The 13,214-nt window shown below is 50.8% G+C and overlaps 2 protein-coding genes and 1 long non-coding RNA gene across 9 annotated transcripts in view; 1 reads left to right on the forward strand and 2 right to left on the reverse strand.

Annotated features, from left to right (window-relative positions):
• Window positions 1-13,214, reverse strand: part of GAK (cyclin G associated kinase) — an 86,096-nt gene that overhangs the window by 67,444 nt on the left and 5,438 nt on the right. The gene's annotated exons all lie outside the window — the stretch shown is intronic.
• LOC144341058 (uncharacterized) lies at window positions 1,828-11,647 on the reverse strand. Of its 2 annotated transcripts, XR_013417642.1 has the most exons (4): window positions 8,434-11,647; window positions 5,221-5,344; window positions 4,429-5,102; window positions 1,828-3,859 (listed from the first exon to the last, which is right to left on the reverse strand). It is a non-coding gene; the product is annotated as an uncharacterized LOC144341058 (long non-coding RNA). The 2 variants fall into 2 exon arrangements; XR_013417641.1 differs by having other exon boundaries at window positions 4,429-5,344.
• The window catches only part of TMEM175 (transmembrane protein 175), a 46,150-nt gene continuing 39,821 nt past the window's right edge, over window positions 6,886-13,214 (forward strand). Inside the window, exon 1 of the mRNA XM_078002817.1 lies at window positions 6,886-6,895. The gene's annotated coding sequence lies outside the window, so the exon portion shown is untranslated. The remainder of the gene's footprint in view (window positions 6,896-13,214) is intronic.

Genomic DNA, 13,214 nt, shown 5'->3' on the forward strand with positions numbered 1-13,214 from the left:
CTACGCATGGCCCCAGCGTGCAAAGCCCCACACGCACAACTCCAGCGTACATGGCCCCAGCGTGCATGGCCCCACACACACAGCCCCAGCGTGCACGGCCCTAGTGCATACACCACTGCCTTTCACTTGCTCTACTCCAGAGACAGAAACAAGTAACCTAAGAACAGAAGTCAACAGAAGGGAAAAACAAAACCACAAGCAGTTTCTAAAGACAAAGGAAACTGATAAATTCTAGACAGACTGATCCAGAGAGAGAAAGAGAGAGAGAGAAAGAGGACAGATCACCAATACCCAGAACAAGAGAGGGGACCTCCTCCGACGCCCAAAAGAGGAAAAGATATAAAAGAGAATACGCACCAACATCATTCACAAACGTGGACCCAGGAATTCTTCATAAAACAGCGAACGAAGCCCAATAAGACATCAAGAGCAGACTTGGTTTAACATTTGAAAATCAATTTAATTCTATTGTTTTGGGGTCTAATTTGCTTAGCTTTCTTTTAGCTTTCCGCAGTGGAAAAACCACATCATGAAATTTGAAACTCTCAGCAAACGAGGAACAGAAAGAAACCTCCGCAGCCTGATAGACGGCATCCTGAGAGACGAACAGGAACGCTGCATTTGATGGTGCAAAGTCAGGTCCTCCCCTCGAAAATCAGGAAGGAGGCAGGAATCCTCATTCTCACCACTGAGGGTCGACACTGTGAGGAAGTTCTCGCCAGTGCCATCAGTCAAGAAAAAGAAATAAAAGGCATCCAGATAAAGAAAGAAGTAAAAATATTTTTATCTGTAGAAAATCTGGTGAAATCTACAAAAGAAAAGCTACAGTAACTAACAAACGCATTCCGGACGGTTGTCGGGTTGTCAATGTAAGAGCAACGTACAAAAACCACCTGCGCTTTCACATGCCCGCGGTTAGGCAGAGATTTTTTTAGATAGAGCACAAAAGCATGACCCATAAAAGAAAAATAATCACAAATGGACTTTAGGAATTTCTGCTTTCTGAAATACACTGGTCAGAGAATGAAAAGATAAATTACTACTAGGTTTTGCAAATCATATACCTAATAAAGGACTTCTATCGAGAAAATATTTTAAAAATCCAAGTAACAACAACAATTTTTTTTCTTCTGAGACGGGTCCTACTCTGTCACCGGGATGGACTGCAGAGGAACTCTCACAACCCACTGCCTCGACCTCTGGGCTCAAGTGATCCTCCCACCTCAGCCTCCCAAGAAGCTGGGCTACAGGCATGTGTCACCACACCCGGCTAATTGCTTTATTTTTTGTAGAGATGAGGTTTTGCCAAGTTGCCCAGGTGGGTCTTAAACTCCAGGGCTGAAGCCTCCCGAAGTGCTGGGACTACAGGTGTGAGCCGCCACGCCCAGAAAACAACAGAATTTTTAATGTGCAAAAGATATGAATAGACACATCACCAAAGACATACTTGTGACAAGCACACAACGTGTCGCACCACTGCCCATGAGAGACATGCAAACTGAAGCCGCTAAGATAGGACTCCACACCTAACAGAACATCCAACATTTAAAAACCGCCCAGACCAAGTGCTGCTGAGGATGTGGAGCGACTGGAATGCTTACGCACAGCTTTTGGAAATGAAAAATGGTACAATCACTCTGGAAAACATTTTGGCGATTTCTTTTTTTTTTTTTTTTTTGAGACGGAGTCTCACTCTGTCGCCCAGGCTGGAGTGCAGTGGCACGATCTCGGCTCACTGCAAGCTCTGCCTCCCGGGTTCACGCCATTCTCCTGCCTCTGCCTCCCAAGTAGCTGGGACTACAGGCACCGGCCACCATGTCCAGCTAATTTTGTTTTATATTTTTTAGTAGAGATGGGGTTTCACTGTGTTAGCCAGGATGGTCTCGATCTCCTGACCTCGTGATCATTGGTGATTTCTTAAAAAGGTTAACATAAACCAACAATCCAGCCCTGACATTACGCTGTTGTGTATTTACCCAAGAAAAACGAGGGCACGCGTGTGTACAAAGACTTGTACCCAGCAACTTCATGCGCAACAGCCTAAAAACGGGAACAACCCAAATGTCCATCAACAGGTGAGTGAACAAATTATCCACAGCTGTAACACTACCCGGCAATAAAAAGGATGAAACTGCTGTTACACGCAACAACGTGAATGACACACTAAAATGCAGTATGCCGAGTAAAAGAAGCCAGGCCAAAAAGAGTACATACCTACAGCTTTGTGTACAGAAAAGTCTAGAAAATGCAGACAAACCTATAGTAACAGAAAGTCAATCAGTGGTTTCCTGGGATGGAAACAGGAAAGCAGGGCGAAGGGTCACCACAGGGAGGAGGGAGACGTGGCGCCGACGTGCATGCCCGCTGCCTTGATTAGCGCGGCAGACACAGTGTGTGACACACACAAACATGCATGACACAAGCCCAAACATTCAAAACATGCAGCCTGTATATCTCATTTTTATCTCAACGCAACTGTTAAAATATTTAAATAATAAATCAATCTGTGAGGAAAAACACAGATGAAAGGAAGTAAATGGAAATCCATGAAATAGAAAATAGAAAACAGATGGCTCCACTGCTAAATTACATCAAACACTTAAGGAAGAAATCACAACAAGCTTATAAACAGTCTTTCATTAGAGAGAGGAGAAGAGTTCCCAGCCCATTTCTTGAGGTTGGCGTAACACTAACCAAAGAGGGTATAAAGACCAAATTAAGGAAAGAGATCACTCATGAGCACAGACACAAAAAATCCTCAAGAAAATACTAGCAAGTTGATTCCGGCAAAACATCATAAGGATAATACGTCATGACCAGGTGGGATTCATCCCAGGAATGCAAGGTTGGTGTAACATTAAAAAAATCAATCACTGTAGTAAACGACATTAGCAGAATGGGGAACACTGGATCACCAACAAAATTTAGAAATGACAACTACAAAAAACTGACATCTAACATAAGACTTAATCGCGCTTTCTTGCTAAGACCAGGAACAAGGCAAGATGTCTGCTCTCAGCACCGGCAGACAACAATTTACTGGAAATCCTAGTTAATGCAAGAAAACTAGAAAAATTAATAAAAGGCATAAAGATCAAAAAGGAAAAACTAACAAAAGACACAACACTTCAGTTAGCTGGAAAGAGTAAGCTCAAGAGACCACCGTACGACAAGGTAACTAGACAGTTAGTAACGAGAGATTACGTTGTTGAAAAATGCCCCCAAACTGATGACTATGACGCAGTACACGTGTTAACTAGCTAGATGTGGTCATTCCACGACGCAGATATACTTCAAAACATCGTCGTGTACATGACAAAGACATCAATTTTGTCTGTCAATTAAAAAATAGATTAAACATGAAAAAAAGGAGGAACTAAAACTCCCCTCATTTTCAGATGCCATGACTGGAAAGGCAGAAGGCTCGAAAGGCCTCAGCACCGCACGGCCTTAGCAGGGCAGAAGGAGGACAGAAGGAGGCCTCAGCACCGCACGACCTCAGCAGGGCAGAAGGAGGCCTCAGCACCGCACGGCCTTAGCAGGACAGAAGGAGGCCTCAGCGCCGCACGGCCTCAGCAGGACAGAAGGAGGACAGAAGGAGGCCTCAGCGCCGCACGACCTCAGCAGGACAGAAGGAGGACAGAAGGAGGCCTCAGCGCCGCACGGCCTCAGCAGGACAGAAGGAGGACAGAAGGAGGCCTCAGCGCCGCAGGACCTCAGCAGGACAGAAGGAGGACAGAAGGAGGCCTCAGCGCCGCAGGACCTCAGCAGGACAGAAGGAGGACAGAAGGAGGCCTCAGCGCCGCACGGCCTCAGCAGGACAGAAGGAGGACAGAAGGAGGCCTCAGCGCCGCACGACCTCAGCAGGACAGAAGGAGGCCTCAGCACCGCAGGACCTCAGCAGGACAGAAGGAGGACAGAAGGAGGCCTCAGCGCCGCAGGACCTCAGCAGGACAGAAGGAGGCCTCAGCACCGCAGGACCTCAGCAGGACAGGAGGAGGACAGAAGGAGGCCTCAGCGCCGCACGACCTCAGCAGGGCAGAAGGAGGCCTCAGCGCCGCAGGACCTCAGCAGGACAGAAGGAGGCCTCAGCACCGCAGGACCTCAGCAGGACAGAAGGAGGACAGAAGGAGGCCTCAGCGCCGCAGGACCTCAGCAGGACAGAAGGAGGACAGAAGGAGGCCTCAGCGCCGCACGACCTCAGCAGGACAGAAGGAGGACAGAAGGAGGCCTCAGCGCCGCAGGACCTCAGCAGGACAGAAGGAGGACAGAAGGAGGCCTCAGCGCCGCACGACCTCAGCAGGACAGAAGGAGGACAGAAGGAGGCCTCAGCGCCGCACGACCTCAGCAGGACAGAAGGAGGACAGAAGGAGGCCTCAGCGCCGCACGACCTCAGCAGGGCAGAAGGAGGCCTCAGCACCGCAGGACCTCAGCAGGACAGAAGGAGGACAGAAGGAGGCCTCAGCGCCGCAGGACCTCAGCAGGACAGAAGGAGGACAGAAGGAGGCCTCAGCGCCGCACGACCTCAGCAGGACAGAAGGAGGACAGAAGGAGGCCTCAGCGCCGCAGGACCTCAGCAGGACAGAAGGAGGACAGAAGGAGGCCTCAGCGCCGCACGACCTCAGCAGGACAGAAGGAGGACAGAAGGAGGCCTCAGCGCCGCACGACCTCAGCAGGGCAGAAGGAGGCCTCAGCACCGCACGGCCTTAGCAGGGCAGAAGGAGGCCTCAGCACCGCACGGCCTTAGCAGGGCAGAAGGAGGACAGAAGGAGGCCTCAGCGCCGCATGACCTCAGCAGGGCCACAGGTCTTCTGGGTGCCTCGCCAGCCTCCTCCTCTCCAGCCACACCCGCTGCTTGGTTCCAATCCACCACATGAAGCACGTCCTTCCTGCTCATCTTCCTTACGCTTTCCCTGCACTATGAGTGATACTGCGTTAGAGATGTTAAAAGTAACATCAGTGATGCTGTGCTTTTTTGTTGTTGGTTTTTTGTCTTTTTTTTTTTTGAGACGGAGTCTTGCTCTGCCACCCAGGCTGGAGTGCAGTGGTGTGGTCTCAGCTCACTGCAACGTCTGCCTCCCAAGTTCAAGTGATTCTCCTGCCTCAGCCTCCCAAGTAGCTGAGATTATAGGTGCCCACCAGCACACCTGGCTAATTTTTTGTATTTTTAGTAGAGACAGGGTTTCTCCATGTTGGTCAGGCTGGTCTTGATCTCCTGACCTCAAATGACCCACCTGCCTCGGCCGCCCAAAGTACTGGGATTATAGGTGTGAGCCACTGCGCCCGGCCTGTTGTTGTTTTTGTTTTTTGTGTTTTGAGATGAAGTCTCGCTCAGTCGCCCAGGCTGGAGTGCAGTGGCGCGATCTTGGCTCACTGCAAGCTCCGCCTCCCGGGTTCACGCCATTCTCCTGCCTCAGACTCCCGAGTAGCTGGGACTACAGGTACCCACCACCTCGCCCGGCTAGTTTTTTTTTTAGTAGAGATGGGGTTTCACCGTGTTGGCCAGGATGGTCTCCATCTCCTGACCTCGTGATCTGCCTGCCTTGGCCTCCCAAAGTACTGGGATTACACGGTTGAGCCACCACACCCGGTCCCAGATATTATTTTGTTAAAAGGTTAACGTTTATTCTGGATAGCAGGACACAGGTGTTTGATATGTTACTCTTTCTATTTTTCTGCATTTTAAAATATTTTATAATTTTTAAAGATAGTAATACCTGGACTTGATCTCAGTACTTTCCATACAGCTAAATTCATCAAGGCTGTGTGGTATTGGCGGAGGGACAGATACAAAGATGACTGGAACGGAAAGAAAATTGCAGAAACAGCCACACAAATCAATCCAGGCGATTTCTTCTTTTCTTTTTTTTTTGAGACAGAGTCTCGCTCTGTCACCCAGGCTGGAGTGCACTGGCACAATCTCAGTTGACTGCAGTCTCCGCCTCCCAGGCTCAAGCGATCCTCTTGCCTCAGCCTCCCCAGTAGCTGGGACTACAGACGTGCGTCACTATGCCCAGCTTATTTTTGTATTTTTAGTAGAGACGGGGTTTCACCGTGTTGCCCAGGTTGGTCTCGAACTCTTGGCTTCAGGTGCCTTGGCCTCCCGAAGTGCTGGGATTACAGGCCTGAGCCACCGCGCCCGGCCCATCCAGATGATTTCTGACAGAGGCACAGAAGCAACCCCATGGAAGATCCACAAATGGTGCCGGACTATGAGCTCCATGTAAATGTCAGCCACACACAGTAATTCATCAAAATAAACACAGATATAAATGCACAACTGTGAAGGTTTAAAACTTTCAGAAAAACAAAGGAGACAAATCTTTAAGATAAAGAGCTAAGAATCCTTAGCTGTGACAAGGCGTGATTCATAAAAGGAAAAAACAATAAATCAGACTTCACAATGAAAAACTTTGGATCTGCAAAAGACCCAGTTTTGTTTTTTAATTAACTGGTCTGAGTTTGCGTCCAAAAAGACCCTGTTTAGGGCATCAAGAGACAAGCTGCAGACTAGGAAAAGATACTTGAAAACCCCATGTCTACGAAGGACTTGTATCTACAATAAAGAACACTCAAAACTTGGTCAAAAAAACATAATTAGGAAGCGCGCAAAAGACGTGAACCGACATTTCACCACTGAAGATATGCAGATGGCAAAGAAGCACTCCCAAGCTATTGGGAAAATGCAAATCAAAGCCACAAGGAGGTATCACTACACATGTATCATGAGGATCACAATAAAAATGACGCCGCCAAATGCTGGGGAGTATAAAGAGAAACTCACTGTTACGGACTGAACTGTGTGCCCCCAAAGTGCGTCTGCGGAAGCCCCAGATGACCCTATGTGGAGACGGGCCTGAAGTCATTAAGGATACATAAGGTCCTATGAGTGGGGCCCTAATCCAATAGGACTGCTGTCCTTGTAAGATGAAGACACCAGAGATGTCAGCATCCCCTCAGCAAAAAGGCAGCACCGGCTGTGCGCGGTGGCTCAGGCCTGTAATCCCAGCACTTTCGGAGGCCGAGGCGGGCGGATCACTTGAGGTCAGGAGTTTGAGACCAGCCTGGGCAATATGGTGAAACCCTGTCTCTACTAAAAACACAAAAATCAGCAGAGCATGGTGGCGGGCGCCTGCAATCCCAGCTGCTCGGGAGGCTGAGGCAGAGAACTGCTTGAACCCGGGAGGCGGAGGCTGCGGTGAGCCGAGATCGCGCCACTGCACTCCAGCCTGGGTGACAGGGCGAGACTCCATCTCAAAGAACAACAACAACAACAACAAAAATTGCGGCATCTGCAAACCAGCAAGAGAGGCCTCTCCAGGAATCAGCACTGACAGCATCTTGCTCTTGGCCTTCGAGCCTCCAGAACTGCGAGACTGAATTTCTACTGCTCCCCCACTCAGTCTGGAGTATTTTGTTACGGAAGTCTAACCAGGCTGATACGCTCCTACATTGCTGGTGGGAATGTATGGCCACTCAAGAAACAATCTGGCAGTTTTCTAACAAACTAAACACATAATTACCACACGTGAACCAGCAACTGCACTCTTAGACATTTACCCCAGAAATGAAAACGTATATTCACACAAAAACCCATATGCGAGTGTCACGGCAGCTTTATTTGTAATAGCCAAAACCGGAAACAGCCAGATGTCCTTCCACGGGTGGCTGGCTGGGCAAGCCGCGCACATTCACACAGAGGAGTCTCGCCACAGGAAACGAGCTACTGACACACACAACCGCCTGAAGAATTCCGCACTTCCCCTTACACAGCATCCTTCGGATGACAAAATCACACACAGAGCAAACACTAGAGGTTTCCAGGGGCTAAGGAAATGGCGAGGCTGTGAGAGGTGGCACGAGGGCTCCCTGCGGGGACGGGGCCTTCCACAGCTTCACCTGCACCAGGGTCGGCATCCCGACCGTCACCAATGGGGAAACTGGGCAAGGGTCTGAAATATAAAAGATCTCCATCTTTTCTCACAGCTGCGTGGGAACTGACAATGAACTCAAAACAATACAGTTTATTTTAAAATAACAGTAATGTATAAAACATTAAAGAAGGGCATGCCAGGCACCTCCAAGACCCTGTCGTACACCTTTTACTGCACACAGTTTGCCAATTAAGAAACAGGCACAGGCCAGGCACAGTGGCTCACACCTGCAATCCCAGCACTTTGGGAGGCTGAGGTGGGAGAATCACTTGAGCCCAGGAGTTCTGAGAACAGCCTACAGGAAGCCTAACAAGACTCCATCTCTACCAGAAATAAATTAGAAATTAGCCAGGCGTGGTGGTCAGTGCCGGTGGTCCCAGCTACCTGGGAGGCTGAGATGGGAGGACTGCTTGAGCCCAGGAGTTCAAGACTGCAGTGAGCCATGACTGTGCCACTGCACTCCAGCCTGGGCAACAGAGCAAGACCTCATCTCAAGCGCAGGGAGTGCAGGGGTGGGGAGTGGAGGCACAAAGACATCAAATGCTCAGGCCAGGCCAGATCTCAAGGCCCAGGTTCCCTGAGGCAGCCTGGCCTGAGACAGCAGAGTGACCACAGCTAAGGCTTGCCTTCTCTTTCTCACATAAATTATACAAATATGTAAACATAAGACCTGTATCCAAAATAAGCAGAGACTCTCCCAACTCCTGCCCAATAAAAAATGGACAAAAAGGTCAGGCGCGGTGGCTCATGTCAGTAATCCCAGCATTCTGGGAGGCCAAGGCAGGAGTTTGAGACCAGCCTGACCAACACAGTGAAACCCCATCTCTACTACAATACACAAAATACACGCCTGGTGGTGCACGCCTGTAATCCCAGCTACTTGGGAGGCTGAGGCAGGAGAATTGCTTGAACCTGGGAAGTGGAGCTTGCAGTGAGCCAAGATGGTGCCACTGCACTCTAGCCTGGGCACGACTCTGTCTCAAAACAAACAAACAAACAAACAAAAAAACCATTGCTGAACATCATTATCATCAGGGAAATCCAATGAAATCACAATGAGATCGATGCCACTGCACACCCACCAGAATGGATGCAATCAAACTGAAAGACCACAAGAAACACTGGTGAGGAAGTGGAGCGCCAGGAACTCTGCAGTGTGGCTGGTGGAAATGCAAAATGGTGCAGCTGCTGTGGAAAGAGATTTGGTTGTTTCATGTGAAGTTCAACCTAAATCCAATCTCTAAATCGGCAATCCTACTCCTTGGTATTTTTTACCCAAGACAAAGGAAAACACATGTGCACAAAAAGACTTGGAAAAAAATGTTCTCAGCGACTTTATTCGTAACAGCAGATACGATTTGGATCTTTATTCGTAACAGTGGATACAGTTTGGATCTGTGTCCCCATGCAAATCTCCTGTTCACCTGCGACCCCCAATGTTGGAGGAGAGGCCTGGTGGGAGGTGACTGGATCATGGGGACGGAGTTCCACCCGGGGGTTGCTCTCAGGATAGTGGGTGCTCTCCTGTGAGATCCGGTTAGACACTGGGGAGGGAGTCCTCCCCACACACCCGCGGGGGGGCTGCTCTCAGGATAGTGAGATCTGGTTGGGTCATGAGGGTGGAGTTGGGGCGGGGGCTGTTCTCAGGATAGTGAGATCTGATTGGGTCATGAGGACAGAGTTGGGGCGGGGGCTGTTCTCAGGATAGTGAGATCTGATTGGGTCAAGAGGACGGAGTTGGGGGGGGTGCTGCCTCGGGATAGTGAGATCTGATTGGGTCATGAGGACGGAGTTGGGGCGGGGGCTGCTCTCAGGATAGTGAGATCTGACTGGGTCATGAGGGTGGCGTTCCCCCGCCACCCTGGGGGCTGCTCTCAGGATAGTGGGTGCTCTCCTGTGAGATCTGGTTAGACACTGGGGAGGGAGTCCTCCCCACACACCCGCCGGGGGGCTGCTCTCAGGATAGTGAGATCTGGTTGGGTCATGAGGACAGAGTTGGGGGGGGGTGCTGCCTCGGGATAGTGAGATCTGATTGGGTCATGAGGACGGAGTTGGGGCGGGGGCTGCTCTCAGGATAGTGAGATATGATTGGGTCATGAGGGTGGCGTTCCCCCGCCACCCCGGGGGCTGCTCTCAGGATAGTGGGTGCTCTCCTGTGAGATCTGGTTGCCTGAAAGTGCGGCACCTCCCCCTCACTCTCTTCCCTGCCTCCCCTTTGCCTTCCACCAGGACTGAGAGTCTCCTGAGGCCTCCCAAGCCATGCTTCCCGTACAGCCTGAGGAACAGTGACCCAATTACACCTCTTTTCCTCACAAATCACCCAATCTCAGGTATTTCTTTATGCAGTGTGAGAACGGACTATTACAATAGCCCAAAATGGAAACCCAAGCATCTATCAACAAGTGAGTGGATTTAAAAGCTGTGGTACATCCACACAAACTGAATCCAACTCAGCAATAAACGGAACACATTTCTGATACAAACATCACAAGGAAACTTCAAAACTACGAACGTCAAGAAAAGCAGCCAGCCAGAAAAGCACACAGGGTAGGATTTGACATTCACAATGGTCATGACAGCAAAACCAGTCATGGTGAGCCGAAGCCAGGAGCAAGGGCTCACCTGGCCAGGTGAGGGAAGGATGACTGGAACGGGGCGCAAGAAGTTTCTGGAGTAACTTGACTGTCCTCCATTGCAACAGGTGTTTTAGCTACGCAGGGAAAAGCACTTGTCAAAGCACTTAAATTCAACATATTTTAGTGTTATGTCCATAATAATTTAAATTTCTTTAACTAAAAGAAAAACAGGCCGGGGGCAGCGGCTCCTGCCTGCAATCCCAGCACTTTGGGGGGCCAAGGAAGGCAGATCACCTGAAGTCAGGAGTTCGAGGCCAGCCTGGCCAATATGGCAAAACCCTGTCTCTATTAAAAATACAAAAATTACAGGAGGCTGAGGCAGGAGAATGGCGTGAACCCGGGAGGCGGAGCTTGCAGTGAGCCGAGATCACGCCACTGCACTCCAGCCTGGGCGACAGAGCGAGACTCCGTCTCAAAAACAAAAAACAAAAAACAAAAATTAGCCTGGTGTAGTGGCACGTGCCTGTAATCCCAGCTACTTGGGAGGTTAAGACACGAGAATCTCTTGAACCTAGGAGGAGGAGGTTGCTGTGAGCTGAGATTACACCACTGCACTCCAGCCTGGGCAACAGAGCAAGACTCCATCTCAAAAAAAATAAAAATAAAAAAATAACAGGCACAGGATATGAATGTGCAAAGCCAGAAGGGGAGGTTGAGCAACAAATAAGCGTTATAAAAAAATAACAGGCACAGGATATGAATGTGCAAAGCCAGAAGGGGAGGTTGAGCAGCAAACAAGTGTTATCAAACTCACTACTCAGAAAGGCACAAATCAAAGCTTGATACTTTCTAATCCCATCAAAATTCCCAAATAAAACCAACACCCAGGGGACACTCCAAGGACTCGGGACGCTAGAGTCTGCTGCCCCCGAGCAGCTTGCAGGCCCCATGAGCAGAGCTGGGTTAGCCACCAGCGTCCATGCAAGGGGCTGAGGACGCCTCTCACCAGGATGGGTGTAGGATGCACGGGGCACGCTGGGGACAGTGCAGAGTGCCGGGGGACAGTGAGGTCAGCACAGGACCACTACAGGCAGATCTGAGTATCTTTTTTAATCAACTTGGCTGCTTTTAAGAAAGACACTTTTCTAACAAAATACTACACACCAACACTTTCAATACACACATAATTCACCACACTACAGAGTGAATGTGTCCCTTCCAAAATTCCTGTGTGAAATCCTAATACCCAAAGTGATGGTGTTAGGAGGTGGGGCCTCCTTGGGGGTGATTAGGCCATGAAGGTGGAGCCCTCAGGACTGGGATTACTGCCCTAATAAAGGAAGCCCCAGAGAGCACTCCCTCACCGCTTTCGCCCTGTGAGGACACAGCAAGAAGGTGCTGGACCCTCACCAGACACCAGATCTGCCGGCGCCTTGTGCCTGGACTTCCAGCCTGCAGAGCCGTGAGGAATCAACGTCTGTGGTTCACAGGCCCCCAGCATACGATATTGTTACAGGAGCATGGATGGACTGGGACACAGGGATGCGTGCCCACGCAGACACAACCACGAGCGACTCACCAGGAGTCCACGGAGCGCAGCAGGAGGAATGGGGAGCGGCCCAGCCCAACCATCACCTCCCCCGGTGGTGAGCCCACTCCAGGGGGTCCTTTCCCACAGTGACCTCCCTGAACAGCTAACTCACCCCAGGGGGTCCTCCCTGACAGTGACCTCCCCAAAGGGCGAATTCACCCCAGGGGGTCCTCTCCCCACAGTGACCTCCCTGAACGGCTAACTCATCCCAGGGGGTCCTCCCCGACAGTGACCTCCCTGAACGGCTAACTCATCCCAGGGGGTCCTCCCCGACAGTGACCTCCCTGAACGGCTAACTCATCCCAGGGGGTCCTCCCCGACAGTGACCTCCCTGAACGGCTAACTCATCCCAGGGGGTCCTCTCCCCACAGTGACCTCCCCAAAGGGCGAATTCACCCCAGGGGGTCCTCCCGGACAGGGTCCTCCCCGAACAGCTATTTCACCCCAGGGGTTCCTCCCCACCCACCCCCCCCGAGAGTGACCTCCCTGAATGGCTAACTCAGGGGGTGACTGAGTTACCAGGGGGTCCTCCCCGACAGTGACCTCCCTGAACGGCTAATTCAGCTGAGGGGTCCTCCCCGACAGTGACCTCCCTGAACGGCTAATTCAGCTGAGGGGGTCCTCCCCGACAGTGACCTCCCTGAACGGCTAATTCAGCTGAGGGGTCCTCCCCGACAGTGACCTCCCTGAACGGCTAACTCACCCCAGGGGGTCCTCCCCGACAGTGATGTCCCTGAACGGCTAATTCAGCTGAGGGTCCTCCCCGACAGTGATGTCCCCGTATGTCACAGACAGAAACCACGGAAGTAACACAGCCTTGTTCCTGCCAAGGGTTAGGTCGGCCGCAGCCTGTCACACTCCGCCCCAGCAGCCTCTGCTACCTTAGCTGCTCAGACATCTCCTGCAGGGCACAACGCGCAGACCAGCGGGGGGCGGGCAGGGCCCTAAGGACACCTCCCTCGGGCTCCAAGCCCCCACTTCACAACTCCACCTCTGGCAAGTGACTAATCTCCACAAATTAGTCACTTGCTAATCTCACTTTTTGCAGAAGAGAAAAGTAATCTCACTTTTCTCTTCTGCAAGATGGGGGTAATTACAGTACCCACTTTCCAG

The sequence above is a fragment of the Macaca mulatta genome, chromosome 5 (genome assembly GCF_049350105.2).
Source record: "Macaca mulatta isolate MMU2019108-1 chromosome 5, T2T-MMU8v2.0, whole genome shotgun sequence".
Lineage (NCBI taxonomy): Eukaryota > Metazoa > Chordata > Mammalia > Primates > Cercopithecidae > Macaca > Macaca mulatta.